Raw genomic sequence first — 22,019 nt, forward strand, 5'->3', positions numbered from 1 at the left:
ATCGGGACACCACTCCTTGATGAACAAAGAGGTAACGATCTTAACAGTCACTCACACCATCAGAATGGTAAGGCCAGGCTTGTGCAGTAGGTCTTGGTGACGGCTGTTCACAATGTTTGTTCTGAAGTTCCAGCTCTGATGTAGTCCAGCTGTTCGGTAAGGTTCATGCGAGAAACATATTGTATCTTCCCTACGTGTTCAGAAGTATTTCACTTGCAGGTAAAATTTCATTCAAATCAGTACAAAAGCTTTTATTTGCTTCAGTGGAGCCAGGACTTAACCACAAGTTCTGCTAAAATCCTACCTAACCTAAGCCCAACATTTCTCATGTTAACCTTCATTTCACTGTATCATTTGTTAGCTTTCATAGCGCGGTAAGTGTTGTCTACATGCTTCACTTCCCCCCTCAAAAGCAGGCTGTCTGTTCAACCAGTGGAGCTTCTGACAGCAGCGGGATTGCCTTTAAAAACTGCATTTGCAAAGAAAAGACTAGAGATTTCATGACTTCGTATTTTGGAAACAAACTAGGAAACATGTAGATAAAGAATCACTAGTCTGTCACCACAGAACGTTGGTACTGTATTAGTAGAAACTGACATTAAATCTATTGATTTTAAGACTATTCTTCAAATTTTCTTTCCTAAATACTGATTCTGGGGTTTAGAGCAAAAGTACTGTAGGAAAAAAAAGAAAAAGATAAAAAAGACCCTTTCGGCTAACACCAAGACTGGATTGTATCAAAGTTTCAAAGCTGCTTACAAGCCAAAGACATATTGTCTGAAACACTTAAGGATCTATTAAATAATTGATGTGCACTGTAATGACAAGCCAAGTTGGAAGAGAGAAAGGATATAACGGGACATTGCCCACCTAAAACTGAACTGAGGGAAGAATCAAGGGTGTTGCTGGGAACAATACTAAACACTGAACATCTGTTCTCTTTGGGTGACATTTTCTCCATATATTGGTGTTGGCATAATTCAGGGGTGAATTTTGCTCTTCACGTAATTGCCTAAGATATTTTAAGGGATTCTCCAATCCTTTAAAAGAAGGGATGGGGGAGGGCTGGGTGTACTTCAAAGTATTTTCAGCTGGCAAAAGCAACATATTTGTAGAACTCAATCCCAATCTCGCTATTCAGATTAATTTTTGGCTTGTAAGAAGCTCTACTAAATAATTCTTTTTAGGCTTTTATGTGAAGAAAAACCATATATAAGGACAAATCAGCAATTTTGATTGTTTTCCTTTTTTTTTTTCATTCTAAGTAAGCAAAAGTCTAAAATTCAGAAGAAATTCTTGATTCAGCAAGAGTCTCAGAATTTAGTAATTTCCCAACCTCAAGCAAACTTGTACTTTACATTTGGACTACAGGGGAAGGGGAGTGCTGTGCTGGGCACCTTTTTTAATGGAAAAAATTAGTGCTTTGTTCCTAAAAGTAAGGCAACAGTCTTTCAAAATCTCAGCCTGAACTGACACACAGAAATTCATGGTGAAAAGTCTCTACCCTCTACCTTGGTTTTATCACACTCCTCTCAATTTTTTACTTTCTGCTGTTCTGGCTCTTTCCTTTTCTTCCTCCTACTTCGTCTTTGATTTTCTCTCTCTTGCCTATAGCCACTTTTTTTGGCTCAAATTCTCATGGCAGGGGATAAGAACCCAAGTGAATTCAAAGCATGAATTCAGAGTGTGATCTCATAAGATCTTGGCAGCCCTCAGCTAGCCATGGTGGATTAACATGCAAACTAGTATGTAAACAGTTACAGAAAAAAATAAAACAATGGCCCACAATATCATCCCGTGTTGAAGACCAATAAAGTTCAGTTAAGTCTGGCAAAAGATAGAGTACCTGCAAACCACAGTAACATCAGGGAAAATAGTTATTTTTGGTGATAGACAGCTAGTCTAAAAAAACCCAAAACCACAAAAAAACAAACACAAAAGAAAGAAGGGTGGAGAGACAGAAAGCTCAGATGCAAAAAGGAGACAGGGAAAGGAGGTAGCAGGAACACATAGGCGGTAACACATTCTTTGGAAAATGAAAGAGAAAACAATTCAGGCTCCTTGCTAGTGGGGCAACCCCACCAAAGCACAGAAAGCAATCATGTAAAAAAATCATATTTGAACATAAGATGCAAGTTCATAATTTATAAGCTGCATGTGCAGCCTAGCAGGAGCTTCACAGACCCTACAGAATTTTGCATACCTTTTTATGTCCAAAGTTACATATATTTGGACTCTGGCAAAAAAGCCACCATAGGTAGCTGCTCCTTTTATCCCTTCTCAGCTGACACAACTGTTAATGGAGAGTGGTTGCAACTTACTGGACTAAATACATTTTGGTTAAAAATTACCTTGCCAAAACAACCCCTTAAAAGATCCCTTTAAACCAAAACATTTAATCATTGATCCTGTTACCTGAATGGCTTTTTAAACTACTGTCTCACTTAGACTGAGGGGAAGTAGAAAACTATCAGGCGAGAGCAAGTGCAAGCAGCTAATGGATAGAGGATATGGCCTCTTGAAAACCAAATTTCTATCAGACTCCTCGCACTGTGACATTACATTTCAGAACTGAACCTTCTTAGAGACAATCTTGTCTTCACAGAAAAGCAACTACAATAAATAAAACATCATTAATAATTTGTTTTTTTATTTAAACAGTAAAATATAAGTTACACCCAATAAATACTCATGTCCACTAAATATTAATTTTCATGCATGAAGTCAAGCATCATAAAAGGTATCCATCTAAATTAAGAACATTACCAATCTCCGAATTATATATTCTTTGTATGTCCAAAAAGAAATTGTTTTTAAAGGTGAAGCTGATGTTTTTCTTTTAATATAGATTTTTCTATTTGTAAATAGAAACTTTTTTTCATACTTCAGAATAAAATTCAATCGGGCTATTACAGATGTACGTTTTCCTTCAGTGTTTTCTTAAATATCACAGTTATGTATATATCTGTATGTGCAATATGGCATGTATAAGAGAGGGAGAAAGTCAAGAGTTCTTTCCTATGATTCTTTACCAGACGCCCCTTTTCTATTCCTTAAAAATAATTAGAATACCTTGTCTACTGGGAAAAGCACTAATTGGACATATCTGCCATTGCTGTGCCATGTCACAAAGCAAAAAATCCTCACTAATGGTTCCTGAAACGCCAGTCTGAGGTAGGTGGCATTAGATGATTCACAGAAGACAACCATCTCTGTAGATTAATTATTTTTATTTTGTTCAGACTTTGCTGATTTATTTTGAACTAGTCATGGGGTAGTTAATAAATGTCATTCACTTCATTAAAAACCAAAGTTCTCATCTGTTGTAAATAGTAATCAAAGTACATGTAAGTGAGAAAAAAAAAGTGCTGTCTATAATGCCCTCTGCTTAGTATTATGAAATCAAGCTTTAACCCCTTGATCCTCATGTGCCAGGTGACTGTACTAAACAGCCCAGCAGAGGTGGGCCATCACCACTTCCGGACTGAGGACTGAGACGGAAATAGGTGGAAGAATTATTAGTCTGGGAATCACACCCAGGCTCAGATGTTGAGGTACATGGGAAGCCATATGCATATGCAGCCACAGCATTAACAGGGTTTGGAGTTGAGGGAAAAGAACTCAGGCCTCTCTAGAAGGTATTTGCCTAGTAAGTTAGCAGCAACTGCACAGAGTTTTCAAGAACCTGGTCTGTTTAGACACTTAATTTAAGTACTTAATCCCCTTTTATAGCCATCTATAAACTCCTTCATTGACCAGATGGCTGAAGCTTTGAGAAATTTAAGGCCCAACACACAAACCAGAAGTCACATGCAAGTCAGAAATATACTGAGATAATTGGACAATTAGGCTTTATATGATGACTTGCACATGGAAGACAATTCCACAATACACGGCTTCAAAAGCTAACTGGTTTGTGAATTTTCAGCTCTCCTATCCTCACAATCTCAATTTGATCCCTGGAAACAGTTCTGCCTCCTCACTTCTGCCAAAACAATCAGTTTAGACCACACGATTCACTATAAGAAAGTTTGCTTATATCCAGCATTTTAAAAAATAACATAAATTGATTTGTAAAATTTCTCTAAAAATTGAACTCCATTTGACTACCTTGGGAGTGGGTGACTATCACACACTGGATTTTGATTACTCCAGAGTAACCACTATAGGACAGATTTACCTCCCTTTGCAAATCAAAACATTCCCCAAATCTAATCTAACCCCACTAGAGAGAGAACTAAGAAACATTTAATTGTTCTTAGCATATAGTCTTTTTCTTTGCTGTCTAGAAGGGGCTACCCTGTTAAAAAACCATCACAGTTTGTTGACCTTTTATCCTGTGCATCATAGTTCTGTCTTGCTGAATGACCTGCTACTGGCTGCATATGTTGTGTACACTGAAGTTTCCCAATCCCATTAAAAGTGAGACCTTGGTATCCGTTGTATCCCCTGGGGAGCAGTACAGGTGCATGCACCACAGGGCAGCAATGGTTGCCTGCTGCCGAGAGTTCAGATAGCCCCTGGGACCACCACATCCAAGCTAGCTAAGCCAGTCAAGGATCAGCCAAAGCTACACTCCTCATCCTGCTTTCATTGCAGCGCAGCAAGCCAACTCACATGGAAAAAGGTAGGACTTCAGTTCCAAAGCCACAGGACAGAATTCAGAGACAATCTTCAATTCATTTCCTATTTTCTCTTAATGTAATTTCTCTTAAAAGATGCAGTTTAACCCTCAGGGCTTAAATGCATTTTACTGTAACCAAAATCCAAGATAAATCACTTTCAACACCAAATGACTGGCAAAACGTTTCTAACTCTTACGACTAATGTAAATTATTTCTCAAAGCAAGGGACACTTCGCGGAAGAATTTCTCAGTTACATTAGCATAAGTGAAGAGTAAATTCATTGTTTTCCTTTGCCAAAGACAGCATACTACCTAAGAGTGGGCAGGACAACAGAATTATCCTCTTATTTTAAGTGCAATAATAGTTTGAAACTGTTTTTCTTCAGCCTCTGAATAAAGTCTACAGAAATTTTTCCCCTCCACTTTAGGTTCCCTCTTGGCACCGAAAAATCCACTTACGATTACAGTGTTCCATTTTGGCAAGATTATTTCACATACATAAAGTATTTGTAATGGATTTTTAAAATGTCAAACATTATTAGTAACAAAAAGTATTATTAAATATGAATAAACTTGTTCTTACCTCTTTGCTCAAGGTTGTCCTCATACCTTAAATGCTTGCTTTCAGACTCTAAAAATAAGAGAGAACACTTTAACAAAACAATAAAAAAAAGTGTCTACCATTTGATAAGCAAAATTTACCATAATCTAAAAAGAGAAAATAGAAGCTATATGACATTCTTACAGTGGATTTCTATATTGCTGGCTTCTGTATATGAACTGGAAAACAAAAATTAAAGGCATTTGCTTTAGAGAAATCAATCGTCTCAAAGGACTGGTGTTAAAATACTAAACCATGTAATACAAGAAGTAAAATAATTCAATACAAAAACAATGTACTTGCTGTATAACTTTAATAGCCTTAAGAAAGGAATCTTAATGCTGACATTTTATTAGTTCTGCTTAACATCTCAGGATTTACAGGTAGCCAGCGTACAAGGAATAACTCTTATTCAAGGTCTAGCTATTAAATCAGAAAGAAACAAAAATCCTCTTGCATCAGTGAGCATGAACCTCACATGAACATGAGGTTAACTGCAGTTGCATGCCGTCTTTGTGAGGAGCCTGTCTTTCATCTTCTGATCACTTACATAAATCTCTATTAACACAAATATGGCACACAGCTTTTCCTCTAATTTTGTTACCTTAAAGGTAACGGAATGAGGCTAACTCTCTACCCTCTTGTAAATTCTGCCTCAGAGTTGAAAAGTTAACTGCTTCTTTAGGTTCTCTTCTATAATTACTTCTTTATTCTTCTGTATTTGATAGCTTTATTTTGTCCTAAACTAGACTAAAGCACTATTAAACATAACTTATAAAGTATAAAACTTGTATTTCAATAAAACCTAATATAAAATATAAAAAGAGTCTATTAGCATTCATACTTCCACCAGCTTTCTTTGCAGGCACTAGTTGGTCTCTAGTTGGTCTCTGGACTACGTGTTTGTACAACACAATATATTATTGCCACAGGCCATGATTACCAGTCTACAAGTTTGGTGCCTATTTTCTGGATTCCGTGCCTGACATTAGTTTTGTCTTCCATTAATAAGAGTTTAATTCCAGCTTGTGCCTTTGTGGTACTGTCACTTCCTTTGTAGGTGAGGCATCATAAAACCCAGAAAGAGCTTCAATTTAATTATGATTCATGCAGCAACAGAAGTTTGATCCTGCAACACTTTAAGTAACTACGAAGTAAGAAAACAGTAATTTCTTATCCTGCTGTAAAGAAAAATAAAAGGGGGGAGAGGTGCAAAAAAGGGGAAAAGGGGAGGGAAAGGGGAAGGGAAAAAAGGGGAAAAAAGGAAAGTGATACCTTTTCTGTTTCAGGTTTCTGATATAAGAAATAAGAGAAACTAACTTAGAACCCCTATGTGACTTTCAAGATAACCTATGATGCTAAACCTGTTCTGGACAAAACCAAACCAAACCAAACCAAATCAGACAAACAACACTCCCCCCTCCCTGCCCCCAACAAACAAAACACATTCCAAACCAAAAAAACCCCCACCCCACAAAACAGAATTTTACAAGAGGAGGCTATCAACAGACAGCCTAAAGCATAACATGCTGCTTAAAGAATATCTCACTCAGCAGTAAGAGACAAAGAACCATCATTTGTTATCAAACTTTTTTCTAAATGCTCGCAAGAACACTCACCAGAGCGAAGGTAGAGCCTCCACTCTCTAACATCTCTACCAACCACCTTGGAGATCACAGCCTGCTTCAGAGGCAGTATTTGGCTCAGGGCATTCCTTTTGTCCATAGACAAAAGGAAGTAGATCCATGCCTAGTTTAATTTGTCTCAAAGTATCAATCCATGAAAAACCTTTGTAATACCATAGGTTTATTTGGCAATTTTAATTAGACTAATGAGGAATTAAATGAAGACATAAACAAAACAGATGGCTAATTTTATATGGAGGCTGCATAGCATTAGACGGAAAGAAAAAAGGAGTTTAGGACAACAAAACCTTTTTTTTCCCCCAAAAGGCATCAAGAATGAAGAACATGGTGAATAACATTCCATAGTTATATATATTCAGGTGAAATAAAAAAATATCTATTTTGCATATGCTGTTCTTACTCTGAAACTATATTTTGAAGTAAAAGAAAACTTAAATACGAGGCAGAAAGAATAAGGTGGGTTTGAAGCATGTTTAACGTATTATCACCCCATCTTTCTTTTGCCTTTTAGAGATATCTGCTTTAAAAAAAAAAAAATCTAGCTTTTGAGAACTGGCTGCTCTGTGGCTTGAAATCATGTTCCTTACTGCTGTAACTCCCCATGTCCACTAAGCCACTAATCACAAGCTAAATCAAACATGACAGCCACCTCCATTTCTCAGGTCGTCTTGATTCCTTCTGCCCCCAGAAGGCATTTAACAGTGTATAAAGGCAAAAAAGGAAACACATTTTGATAGGACTTCACTGTTTTTAGCCCCCAAGGAAAAATTAGGATTAGATACCTAGAAAACAGTATATCTCCCTAGAGCTGCCTTTATATTTCTTTGACTTTATAGATTTACTGACTGGATGCTGAAGACAAAGTTAATTTATCTTCCAGTTTTTAACTGACAGCCTGGAAAGGGGGGTTGAGGTGGGAATCAAAGGTGTTATAAGAATACTCTTAAGAGTATGACTCACATTATAAGGGGAATGGGGGCTGAGCAAAGAATGTTAAAATGAGCAAAAGTCAGGTCCTATAAAAATGTGAGTGTTCTCACCTCTTATTAGCTTCAACAAGAGCTGAGGGGTCTTAGACCCTAGAAGACTACATCAGCTGTATTTAGGACCTAGAGAACAAAGCAGTACTAGAAAAAAAGTAAAACAGAGTAAGAAAAAGTAAGAAAATCATTCCCTCTCCTTGAAAGCTACCTTGTTTTAAAAAACAACCCAACGACATAGATCTATCAAAATAATTTAATATTAAGCATATACTGAAAATTACTACTATGTATCAGCCTCTGGGCATCTTTTGACACAATGGCCAAAAAAAAAAAAAAGCAAAGAAAAAGAAAAAAAAAAAAGCCTTTGGTTATTTACAGATAGACCTGAAAAGGTCTCAGAAAGTCTTCAGGTTCTTTTGCAAAGTACAAGGATTTTTCTTAGTGTAAATTCACTCGACATAATTCCCTATTGAACCATACCTATCTATCATTCTCTGAAAAAACAGCTAAGTCAAATCCTCTAGTATTACTGCTGTCTACGTCAAATGGGCCGCTAGACCATTTGAAAAGTCTTTCACTCAGACCTGATTTTCTTTTACATTTTTTGAGACATAGGGGGCCTACCATGTTTTACACTCCTGAGGAATTACCATTATTTAAAAACAATGAAGTCTCATATTTGATCTATGAAACTAATATCCGAGTATCATATCTCTAAAGATACAAATGTATAACCTCGTCATAGACAAACTAGAGCAGTCACTACTAGCAGATTCAGTTACCAATGAATTCTCTAAATTGTGTGTACTCATTCCCTTGAGATGCATGAGAATAGCTCCTTTGTCTTTTCTCATGGAATTTATTTATGAAAAGCAAATGTAAGTGGCAGGATAATCAAGTCGCAGATTTCAATTAATCCTTCCCTTTTTTCCAGTGAAAGTAGGGGTGCATGTTCCTTTGTTAAATGTCTCAATTTTTTTTTTTTTTGGGGGGGGGGGGTGTGTACCACTCTGTGCTGGTTCATTTGTAAATAAATGCAGCAAAGATTTGACAGCACCTTCAGTTTAGCTGTAGGTGTTATTGCAATCAGAGATGATAGCTACTAGCATTCAAGTGATAATTCTGGAGAAAAGCGGATAGCTTAGAAGTTGTTTTTGTGGAAAGATATTGGAACGCTTCACCTGTTCCAGAACACCTGAAATATCTGCAAGAAATCTACCTTCACTACAGTGTTTGAATGTATCAATAATGTATAGGTCAGAAGGACAGGTGTCAGCTTTCTGGATAGGAAACATTGTACGTGTTATGGGAGCAGAAGAGGTTACCCAACCTATACATTGCTGGAATAGGGCATGTCATGCGTCACCTACTTTCTTAGGGTCCATCTGCCAGTGTTATATTTCAGGTGCGTTTTTTTTAGTTTGGTTTCATTATATATGAATATCTCTTTATATAAACTTTTATATAAAACTTATATACACACATGCACACACACACACAAAGACTTAAAAGCAAAATAACAACAAAAAACCCCCACATCCTACCCAAAGCTATCTTTTAATTGGCCATGTACCAAGAAATCTCTCGACAAAAAAGATTATATGTGACGCTGGAGTTAACATAACCAACTGCAAAATTCCAAGAGCTGCATAATAGTACAGTAATACTGCAGATTAAAAAAAAGAGATTACTGTCTTTGAAATTATTTTCCATATTGTTCACAGTAAATGCAAGACATTGACCAATTTTCAAAGCTATTTAGCATTTCGATTACAACTGCCATGTAATTTGGGAAATGAAAATATCCACCACTATACTTCCTGTTTTGTGGGGAAATGATCGCTATATGGATGAGCCTTCAGAAAGATATTAATGCCCATCTAGAAAGGAGCAAGTGGAAGACAGAGATGCTGAGAGTCTGCGTAACCCAATTATCACATCTGCTATGCCAATACACCTCTTACAAGCATCCACGTCATTCTGTTTCGAATGTTCAGTGTTGTTCTGTAGAAATCAGTAGGGGCTATGACTTTTCTAGCAGCAGGAACGGTGTCCTGAGTAGAAGGAGATAGGGGCTAGAAACAAAGGCCTACGTGACCAAGATCACACAAAAGCTGACAAGAAACTTTAAATAGGAGCTTCAGGACAGGCTGGAGTTATGCCCATCACTACTGCATATGACTGAAAAACACAGAAAGATACAAATTATGGATTTTGTGTTTCTCAATTTCCATCCATATTTTTAAACTTGAGTACTTCAATAGTATGGTAACTAAAGAGCCAGGAGTGATGGGATTATTCTATTGTAGACAGTTGTTTCCTGTTGGACTGACTCTAATGACAATAACATCAAGTAACGCACATTTCTTTCAGCTTTAAGGAGAGAAAAGTGTGGGCCAGAAGAAAGCCATACTAGTACATAAGTCCCTGCATTACAGTATATGAAGTGTGCTCATGTTCTCTTGAAACCAAAAGGAGTCAGGAGCCCTTGATCTATTTTTGCCTGAGTTTATCTGTTTGTAAATGGTTGCAATAGATGGGGAGCGTTCTGGAAAATAATACAAAAATAAAAAAAAACAAAGCATGTAAAGAGTTTTAATAATATCACTAGTAGTGCTCAGCTTTAATTGAAAAAAATCCTATTTCTATGATGCCTTAAAGTGGAATTTGGTTTTCCTAGTTTCCTTTTTACACACTGCTATTTATGAATTTGATGTGGTAGTTGGTTTGACAGATGAAAAGACTGTTTGCAAGTTACTGATGTTTGGATCTCTATGCAGAAACTTCCATCCTTTTTTTAAGCACCAACCTCATCTTTTTTCTCTCTCTCTTTTTTTTTTTAAAATGAAAGCAGGACTGCCCTAGCTTTTTTTTTTTTTTTTTTAATTAATGTTTCTTAAATATATGGCAGCAATACAATGATTATAAATGACCTCTAAGCTATCCGTACATATTAAGGCCTTAAACTAATCTTGTGGTGTTTTAAATTTAGTTTCATTTTTCCATAAAAAGTCTGACTATTGCAAAATTATTTTTAATTACTATATGTGCTGCTGGAATACTCTGCGTGCGTGCATGTGTGTGTGCACGTTGGGGCCAAGGACAGAGACAGAATTGCATATTTCTCATCTGAAGGAGACTACAGACAGCGAGAAAGATGTAGCACGGTATGTTCTTGTCAGAGATCACACACAAACTGCCTAAAACACAGCTTATGATCCTCCCACAATGGGATATTTTTACTATCCTTAATGAAGCTAGGCAGGTGTTTACAGTTATGATGTATGTCCGTCTAAAGTTGGAATTAAGCACAGACATAAAATAGCAATGCTTGACGCACTAGACCGTGACATACTGTACGCACTGTAATTAAAATAAACTCTACTCCTGATTTTTTTTTTTGATGAGGAAACAAGAAAAGCTATTAAGATGCATTCTGGTTTGTGGAAAGCTGCAAACCATTCTGAGAAGTGTAAAAAAAATAATTTGCAGAACGAACTAAAATTCTCTAAAACAGCTCTTTAGCCTTGGCTCGCTCTTTGCCAGGTGATTTTGGGGGAGGAGGAAGGAAGGGAGCTTTCCATCTGTTGAGGTGTTAGGATTCTAAACACGTTCCTGAGTTAATTTTGACTCTTTAAAGTGTGAGATAAGTTAATATACTCTAAACCAATATATCATGTCAATCAACAGTGCTTTTCTCAATATCAGCCCACTCACTTCCGCCTCCTGCTTGCAGGCTCTAGAGGCTTCTTGCTCTAAAACTATGTTTCCCTTAAGAAATGAAACATTCAAGTGGTATCAACAGATCATAGATGTCTCTAATAAAATAAACCTGAATAGTGTGAATGAAAATAGAGAAGCTGACGGTTATTCACTTTGCACTGATGTAGTATTGTACCTAAATAATTGCAAACATTCAGAAATACAAAGTAACACTTTTTTTTTTTTTTTTTTTTAAGTTCTTGGAAAGTGGAAGGGAAAAACATTGTAAAGAAACATTAACTATGTTATAAAATAATACTAAAATAGATATGTCCCACAGTATCTTTTTTCTGCATCCATTTCCAGTCTTCTCAAACCAGGCATAGAAGTCTCTGAAGTATATTAACAATTGCCAGATACTATAAATCTGAAATACTTGGAATATTATATCATCATCTTGTCAGAATATATATGAACAAATTTACTAAGTCTAGGCCTGCCTAGTCCAATATACTTTCCTGAAGGAATTGAAGATCACAGTGTGCGTACAATAATTGCCTCTGTGTTATGCTTTAAGAATCTTAGAGACTTAAGGAACCTGGAAGTTGTATCTGGACCATCAGGTTAGTAGGTAATTCAGGAAACATAGTCCATAAATTTGCCTAATCCCTTTACATTCTTAGTCCCCACAACATCCTGTGGTAATGGGTTCTACAAGCATAAATTATGCAAAAAAATAATTTCTTCCATTAGCTATAAATTTATTTAAAAGCTAAAATTTTTATTTGGTATATCAGTTTGTATATTTGCATATCCCTCTATCTTCTCTTCTTCCTCTTATCTCTTCTCCAAGCTGCAAAATTGTAATTTATTATAAATCATATTATAACCCATATGAAAGATATTCCGTGCTTTTGATCAATCAAGGACTTTCTAGTTCCACTAGATCCTCTTTTTTTAAATTAATCAAGCAAAATTGCACAAAGAATCCAAAATTTAAATTTACAGAATTACACAACTTTACAAATAGATCTATCCAGAAGCACAAATTAGTTTCCTGATTTGCTTTAAATTCCTCTGCTAGTAATGCCCTACATTCTATTTCCTTTTTGAGCAGTGATGCACTTGGGTCACAACAACCCCATGCAATGCTACAGGCTTGGGGAAGAGTGGCTGGAAAGCTGCCTGGTGGAAAAGGACCCTGGGGGTGTTGGTTGACATATGAGACTGCAGTGTGCCCAGGTGGCCAAGAAGGCCAACAGCATCCTGGCTTGGATCAGAAATAGTGTGGCCAGCAGGACTAGGGCAGGGATCGAGTCCCTTCACCCAGCACTGGTGAGGCCGCACCTCAAGTACTGCATTTAGTTTTGTCCCCTCACTACAAGACAGACATTGAGGTGCTGGAGCATGTCCAGGGAAGGGCAATGAAGCTGGTGAAGGGATTGGAGCACAAGCCTTATGAGGAACGGCTGAGGGAACTGGGGCTGTTTAGCCTGGAGAAAAGGAGGCTGAGAGGAGACCTTATCGCTCTCTACAACTACCTGAAAGGACATTGTAGCGAGGAGGGGGTCAGTCTCTTCTATCAAGTAACAAGTGATAGGACGAGACGAAACAGCCTCAAGTTGCACCAGGGGAGGTTTAGATTCTAGGATATCAGGAAAAATTTCTTCACCAAAAGCATTGTCACGTATTGGAACAGGCTGCCCAGGGAAGCGGTTGAGTCACCATGCCTGGAGATATTTAAAAGACATGTGGATGTGGTGCTTAGGGACATGGTTTAGTGGTGGACTGGGCAGTGCTAGGTCAACAATTGGACTTGATGATCTTAAAGGTCTTTCCCAAGCTAACCGATTCTATGATTCTATGAATATTGGGCTAATTTTTCAGAGAACTATTCATAACTATTCCCAGCAGGAATCTCCCAAGTCTTTGGAGTGTGTATAACACGCTTAGAGTTCTAAACCATATGCATAGTTCTCAGATACTGTAAATAAGTAAGATATTTGCTCAAAAAAAAAAAAAAAAAAAAAAAAAAAGGAAGTGAGCATAGTGAGCATTAGTAACCATAGTATCACACCAGAGAACATCTAGTTTATCAGCTGAAGTGCCAACTTAAGTATTTAAATAGCTGAAGAAAAAAAATACTCTCTTGTAAATATTGGTCTCTCACTTCTTCCCTCCCCCTTTATTAACAAAGAAAAGGAAAAAAGCAAAACCAACACGACTCTTATCACACCCCACCCCCCCCACCCCCCCCGAAAACCAAGAAACCCTATTGCTAATTTCAGTATGAGCCTCTGATGCAACATCTTGGGGACACATCTAACTTTCAGGATGAGTCACATCACTGTGACTCAGAATCAATAGTAATTTTAATGTGCAAAAAAATTAAGATGGTCTTCAAGATCCTTACTTGGTTAGCATCCTGTTTCAATAGGTATTGCCTGATCGTTTTACCAGTGGAATGAACAGAAGCTCAGCTGCCTTGATAAAATAGTCATGGGAGAGAACTTTCCCCATGGAATCTGTGGATTCTTGAAACAGTGGAGATTTATCTTAACAGAATATGACCAAAGGTCAACAGGTTACATCCTGTTACCAAGAAAATAATATAGATTCCTTCTTATTTTGATCAAAATGAAACAGTACCCTAAATTCACTGGAAATAGTCATACAAGTTGGCCCTATTTTTTTTCTCTCCACTAAACATATACCTCTAAAATGTCAGCTTACCATCTGTTTAATATAATGTGTACACAAGGACAAAGTTTTGGACAGGTACCCATTCCGCCTAACACTTTTTTTCCCACTGTTGTGAGTCCCCCACAAAAAGCTTCCTGTTTTGTCTCCAGTGCATTTTAAATGAGGCCCAAAGTTACAGACCAAATTACGTAATTTTATGTTGCTGCTTTCTACCTTGCAGCAAGCAGACTATTACTTCAAGCTTTAAAAATGTCACCATCTTCTGCTGGCACAAATAGAATACAGGAAATTTCACATACTCCCCAGGGACTAGCTTGGATTCATGTTAGAAAGGAAACAATATGAAGTTCATAGAGAAGAGTGGCTAACCCTAATAACTTTCAATCTGAAATTGAAGGATGAAAAGGAAATACAAATCATTGGAACTCACAAAGAAACAAATCCTAACTAATATTATTTCCAGGGAACTCTGAAAATTGCTAATTTTTTAGAATGGACATACATTATTTGGAATTTATATATTTAGCATTTTAGAATTTTATTTAGCTTTTATTTATTTAGAATAGAGAAACATATACAGACACAAATTTATTAATAGATTAGATTTTTAAATTTTATTTTAATAAAGAGAGCTGAGCATGGGCATGTGACCTAAATATAGAAGTTTAAAAAGTGATTTCCTCACCTCCCCCGAAGGAATAAATAAGACATTTAGATTTCTAAATTCTACTAAAGATCCGGGTGAGAAATTATTTTACCAAGTTTCCTTATTAATACCTTTTAACCAAATTGATCCACAGAGTGGCTCCCTTGCATCCAGACTACTAAAACCTGACTCATCAAGCATCTTTAAAGAGATCAAGGAGAACATGGGCCTGCACAGCTGACCATTACTTACAGATTGGAGAGTTTTCAGCTGTCCAAAAGCTGCTGCATTTTGTCTGTGGTAGGAAGGAAATGCCAACAGAGGAAGGAAAGGCTGAGGTGCAACACATAGAGTACTACCACACTGATGTACTCATAACTGAGGACATTTCAGAAATTTACACCCAACATTTCTTCCCCAACAGCTAATCTAGCCTCAGAGGGTCCTGAAGCAATGTAGGGAGTTGGATTAGCTCCTTCACAGAACGGTAAAAGCTTTATGGCCCAGAAAATGGGTGACAGAGGAGGGATTTTTATTTCCATAAATGGCTCTATAACCATAGGTACCTAGGGATTTGGAGGATTTCAGGTGCTTCACAGGTATCCTGGAGTAACAAGGGAAGCCAAGGGGACCCTTGCCTATTTCAGATGTCAAGGATGGGCCAGATCCCTTTGCAAGGAGTCACCAGGCCAGACTCCATTGCTTTCAACCTTCTATTTCAGAGACGCAAGAGGCATTCAGTAAACACAGCAGATGGAAGAGATAAAACAGTCAAACAATGCAACCTGTTACAACATTGCTTTTGGCATGGTTGCATTTTTGTGGTAATCCATAACACTTCACTGAAATGAATAAAAGGTTGATCATAGAAAACACATATCTGGCCTACTACATAACACAAAAAAATGCATGGACATAAGATCACTCTAAAATAAGATGGTTATCAAGCAAACCAAAGCTAAAGTATAAGTTCAAAGACAAATTTCTCAAGTCTAATAGTGTTACGGGGCATTCAAATCACCAAAGTGAAAACCTGACTTTGACACTCTCTGTCTCTCAGAGAGAGTCCAGTTAGTTTGGTTTGGGTTTGTTGGTTTTTTTTAAATAAAAATTTTGTTGCTCAGCTTTGTATTTGAACCTGGACATTCACCTAATTTTGTTTCTATTTGTCTATTTTTTTTTTAAATTAACAATGAAAATCCTCCAAAGAACTGATAATTTCAAAAGAGCTCGACATTTTTCTTATTCTCCTTTAAAATAGAATAGATATTTTTTATACCCTTGATTTCACAGGGTGACAAGTTAAAGATGATTACAGTGACTGACTACTCAATGTTCACTTTTTAGTTGCGTGTCTATCAGTTGGAAGGCAATAACCTTTGCTTTTTAATTCTAAGGACTTAAGAATTTCTGAAAGAAAATTAGAGTAATTATTACATTATCTTTCATCACTCAGACACAGAAGGAGCAGAGTTCAGTAAAAAGAGTGACTGAGTATGGTAATTAAATTAATTTTAATTCAGCAATATGGGACACATGCAACATCCAAGATTAGAAAATACATATAACTATCTTCATTTTTTGCTTGTGTCTTACAAAATTTGCATAAACTAATACATGATACAAATCCAGTCTATTAAAGAAACTAAATAGGTTACCTAGAGTGTCTTTCAGATGTATCTGCGGCATAGTTTAATGTGTTTTCATCAAATAATCCACCAACACCTTGAATCAAGGGAGAAATATTCCTACAGCCATGTGGGATTTAATTCCCAGATTTTTGGATGTGATTAAGGACTAGACCACACAACTCATTCACAGGAAATGAAGTTCAACACAATTTTATTCCCCTCATTATGTTTATGTATGCGCTGAACTTCAACTTGCTGGAGCAACCTGAAGGCTTTTTTAAAATTCACACCAGTTATCAACAGAACTTAGGCTTCCCAGTTTAGGCAGAGAATGTAAATAAAGTGCTGATGGTATCACTATTTTCCAAAGCACAGCTCCTACAGGCTGATGTGTACTTTCTGATTTCTGTTGATGGTAGGGTAATCCTGACATAACTGACATTGAAGATTTCCAGCCCAATTTTCGCCAATAGTGGAACAAAAATTAAGAAAAAGTGAAAGAAAGAAGAAAACAAACAAACTAACAAACAAAACCTTGACAATAACTCTGAAGACTAAATTCCCCTACTAGTTGTCTCAGATGGTACTGTTGTCTTAATGTCATATCACCAGAAGGTACATTTTATAATAAATATATGATGCTATAGAAATCGATTTTACTTTTCTTTAGCAAAGAAGTAACAACACATATGCTGTTTGCATCACAATGGGAAAAGTATCTTCATTATTAAAAATGCCTTGATTAAAAAAATTACTTTAATGCTCAAGTGAGAACACTGTAGGTTAATCTAAGGGCTAGTCTATCTGGTAAGGCACAGTTGACACAGCTAGAGACAATTTTCACAGCACTGTAGTTGTATCCAAATAGCCCTGGAGAACAGACAGGTTATCCCTGTAAAATTAAGGGGTTTTTCAGTCCTCAAATGTATGCTCTGGTAAGACTACAGTAGATGCTGGGAAAACGTCACTTGTTTCTTAGGGTAGAATTTGGGATACATGAGACTCATTCATTTCTCTGACGGATTGACTCAAACAAGCAATGCAGCTCACTGGCTATGAACCGCCCAGCAACTACTACACTATAGAGCACCCACCAACAAGAGCAGCTTTTCAATATGAGGTGAATGAGTCATGGCATGACAGAGCTGGGTAGGAAAAAGCAAGCTAGTTCAGTCACTTGTCCCCCACTTTTTGAAACAAGTCCACTTCACTTAGCTCTCCGACAAATTGAAGATTAGATGAACAACAGTATATCTACACTATTTTATTAAAGATTTTCTCCAGTGCTTTTTTCCAACTATTAAATGAGGAGACTCCAAGAAACCCATGCTGATGACATTGAACAATCAGCCACCTAAACTAGTTGGGTCTGCACTGTAGTAAAACATTACGTATAGTTAAACCACAACTACATACTCTCGGAAGCAGGAAAAAAAAAAACACCAATGAAATTTCACCACTGAAGAGGTAAGACACACAGACAGACCATATGTGAAAACTTCAGGGGGCCCTACTCTTGCTTCAGTAACCTGGCAGTGAGGCACCTCCAATTCTTAGATGGCTCTTAAATACCACTAGGTGGGTTTAATTTTTAGAAAGAAGTTTCTTTGTTGTGAAATTTCCTGCATAAACTGTTGAACGTCATCAGTTATTAGTAGATTCAAATAATATAAAAAGCTACCAGTTAGTTCAATTGCAGTATTGCTACGCGAATAGGATGTTTATTCAGACAATTGATAAGTCAAACTCTCAAATTATGTCACTCATTAGCAAATAGTCATTGTACAGTAACATCTATCGATTACTGTTCCAAGCTTGCTTAGATTTAAGTGGCAATTTGAATAAGTCTCATTTTCAACTAACTTACAATTATCTGTTCCTTTATTTTAGCCACTCCATTAAAAAAAAAAAAATGCAAGTGCCTTTTTACTTTAGCATTTGCCATGCAGAATCATAAAATATTTGGTATTTTTTATAGCTGTGTTTCTCACAAACTCTTAGGAAAGTGGGCACCAAACACTTTTTTAGAAGTCCAGTCTAGTATAAAAGTAACTGATCCATTAACTAATGAAATATTTTCTGCGTTATAAGTATATGTTGAGAAGCCCAAATACTCCTGAAATATAGAAACTTTTGAGAAAATACATAGTGCTACAATAGATAAACCTCGCTTTCCACCTGTGTGAGTTTGTTCATGTGATCTCAGCACTGATAGGTAACAGGCTATGAGAGAACACTGAATGAATAACAGCCTGCCAAAAGACTTTTGGGTTTCCCAGTATTTTTTCCATTTATCTAGTGAGATTACTTAGCATCAATGCTTAGGAGCAATACCGATCTTAACTGCAACCCTTTGATTTCAGAAAGTATTTAATACATGCTGAGGTAAACTGAAAGCATCAAAATTAACATTAAGTTGTTAATGGTATCATAGCTAAACATATTCCTCTTTTTTTTTTCTTTTGAGTAACATGAAGTACTAGACTCTCTAGTGCTTGTTCTACTTATTTATCTAATAATAGCCACATCTTTGAGGAGAATGCAACACGTATGTGGAACATCTTATTTATGACAGCTATTCTGCTCTATGATAAACCTGCTGGTGGTTCTATGTTTCTGTGCATTGATCATACTTTCTTCTTCACAGTTTTCTTATTATGTGCTGTGTGGATTCATGACATTTTTACCTGTCAGCCATCTTACTCGAGTAATTTGCTTTTTTCTCAGTTTGAATGAAGGAAGAAACATACTTTAAAGAAGATGCTTGCTTAACACATGGATTTGCTTAGCTTTTGGAGAAAAAGCACCTATTGACGAACCTACATTGCTCTGCACTTCAAAAATAAATAAAAGAGCAAATCTGATCAAGGTAAGGCAAGACTAACATACTCTGTTTCAAAGACAGAGAGCCAAACCCACATTTAAAAAAGTACAAAACTCCCACCTCGTATTAGAATCCTAAAAAGCACATATAATACTCATGGACAAATATTTTTCAGAAAGATAGTACCTGGAGAACACAAAAACCACAGAGTAGTGATGTTTCCAAATAGCTGGATAGTGAACAGGTTGAATAGCAATTTAGCCGTATCTGCAGATTGTTCACTGTGAGGACCAGACTCACTAGATGGCACTGTTACACATACATAGACAGTGGTGGAGGGTTTCTTTCCCTTAGTGTACAAGCGAGTTTATAGTTTTGGGAGAAAGAAAAGCTGCCTTTTTGCTGTTGACTGTTGGCATTTGTCTTTCTGAGATGCTCTCTGAACTGTAAATGCTTGAATGAGTTAATAGTTAAGGCAGATATGCTCTCTGGGAGCAGACAATATAGTTCAGGTAAAATATCTGAGCATAGACATTGTCTGAATGCTGTAAATAGGACAAGTGGCATCTAGAATATACCAAACATTATTTTTCATTCAAGTGTAAGGTTCTGATATCTGTTACCGTACATACTATCACTTTGCAAATTTTTCATGTGCTATATATTTTAAATTTACTTACATTCAATTTCAACTATGTTAATATCCACAGATGATTTTTGAGACACTAACTTAGTGGTTTGGGTAATTACAGGAGTGCCAAGAAATTAGGAATTCAAGCTAAGCAGTTATGATAACAATGTCTTTGGGATAGCCCAGCAGTGTGTTCATCCCCAAGGCTTTCACACTGAAAAGCTGTGGAGCCTGATTTTCGCTCAGTATACCAATGCGCCCCAGGCAGTCAGCCTCCTCTCCAACGAGACAGTGTAGTGGACAGAAAACTGAGCACATCATATTTACAGTTCCTTGGGACACTGCTTTAGACTGACATAAATTTACAGACTCGAGCAGGTTTTAAATGTGCAGACCCATATTATTATGAAAGCAGACAAAAATGGTGATGGCATTCCTGAAAATGAATGGAAGCTGGATAAAGCATCATATCAAACTTGTCTACATTAAAGAGCATCAAATCAGTGTCTGCAAGGCCGGGGGGGAAGTATTCTGGCAGGAAGAGCTATTATAAGAAAAAAGCAATGCAATTTAAAGCAGATGTATTACCTGGTACCAAGTACAGACCATTGCCAAGAATAATGAATCTAGAAATAATAAATAACCTGCTTAAGTTGTTTATATGCAACTAAATAGTTTGGGAAAAGAGGAATAGGCTTTGATTCTACTCTGGTTTACTTTGTTTAAATAGATTGATCTGTCAGTATCAGTTACGTTATTATAAAGCATAAGCAATTCAAAGAGATGAGACCCTTTCTTATCAGAGACTCTAGTCTCCACGATGACATTAAACACTGGGGAACCGATACATGTTGATGGAAGAGAACCAGGTCTCTAGTTTGAGTACACTGCACACTGCATAACACTGAATTCTGTTTGCACAGGTACATCCACCAAAAATAATAATTTATATAAATCTGAATATATACATTTTCAATGTATTCAGCAGACTTGTCAAGGTTCATGCTTCGAGCACGAAGCTAACACCCTTGGTATGAGCCTCATGCCATCTCTGTACCTCACATGAGATTACATATTTTGGTATAAAGAGACATCTGCTTGGTCACCTGCCTGCTTATGTCACCAAAGCAAAAACTTCATTCTTCCTATCTCTTCCATTGCTGCTAGCTGTCCAGAATGGTAACATTTTCCCTGGATTATGATAGAAATGGAAAGCATTTTCTCACAAGTAATGAAGAAAGAAGATAACAAACCTTCTTTGACTATTACAAACAAAAAAGGAGTTTCAAAGCTTAGGTAAATGGTCTGAAAGAGAAAAGCAAAACAGAATTTGAGGATTATGATCATACTTCCAAGTTTACTGAGAAATTGCTAAATTGATTAGCATCATTTGTTTTCTAATGTCAGCTCATAGTGGACTTTCTGACTTTGTAGATCAAGTTTCGCCCAGAAAAAAATTAGAAACTTTGAACTCAATTAAAATTGATGTTTTGGCAGAAGTGCTGAACAACACTTCTAGTATAAAAAAGCAGAAGAAATTTCAAGACATGCATGACAGGAAAGAAACATCATTTTGACATTGTGGTCCAGCCACTGCTATTCTAAAATATTATTCTGGCTAAACAAACACACTTTTTTTTTTTTTTTTTTAAACATCCTACCCCCATGCTCCAAATTTTTTTCTTTTTTTTTTTTTCAGATAACACCATTCTTCAAACAGATACCCCCAAAACTCCTGATTCAATCACATTTACCACCCAATCACTCTCTTCTCAAAATGAACACCTTGTTTTCCCCCATAAACAGATCCAGAAGCCTCTCCACCATTACTGCTTCCTTTTTGTGGATGAGTGCTAGTTAAAAAAAAAAAAAAAAAAAAAAAAAAAAAAGACAGATGTGTAAACAAAAAACACACCTTAAATTGCTGAACTCTGCTGCTCCTCCCTCAGCATCATCCCACAGAACATACACACTGGATCAGCTGATCTTTATGGGGGGAAAGAAAGATAATGGCCATAGGAAAACAA

The 22,019-nt window shown here is 36.7% G+C and overlaps 1 long non-coding RNA gene across 1 annotated transcript in view; it reads right to left on the bottom strand.

Moving 5' to 3' along the window:
* The window catches only part of LOC138689301 (uncharacterized), a 121,892-nt gene that overhangs the window by 60,451 nt on the left and 39,422 nt on the right, over positions 1-22,019 (bottom strand). The window contains exon 3 of the long non-coding RNA XR_011328191.1: positions 5,209-5,256. This is a non-coding gene — a long non-coding RNA (uncharacterized lncRNA). The remainder of the gene's footprint in view (positions 1-5,208; positions 5,257-22,019) is intronic.

Source organism: Haliaeetus albicilla, chromosome 16 (genome assembly GCF_947461875.1).
Source record: "Haliaeetus albicilla chromosome 16, bHalAlb1.1, whole genome shotgun sequence".
Taxonomy (NCBI): Eukaryota; Metazoa; Chordata; class Aves; order Accipitriformes; family Accipitridae; genus Haliaeetus; species Haliaeetus albicilla.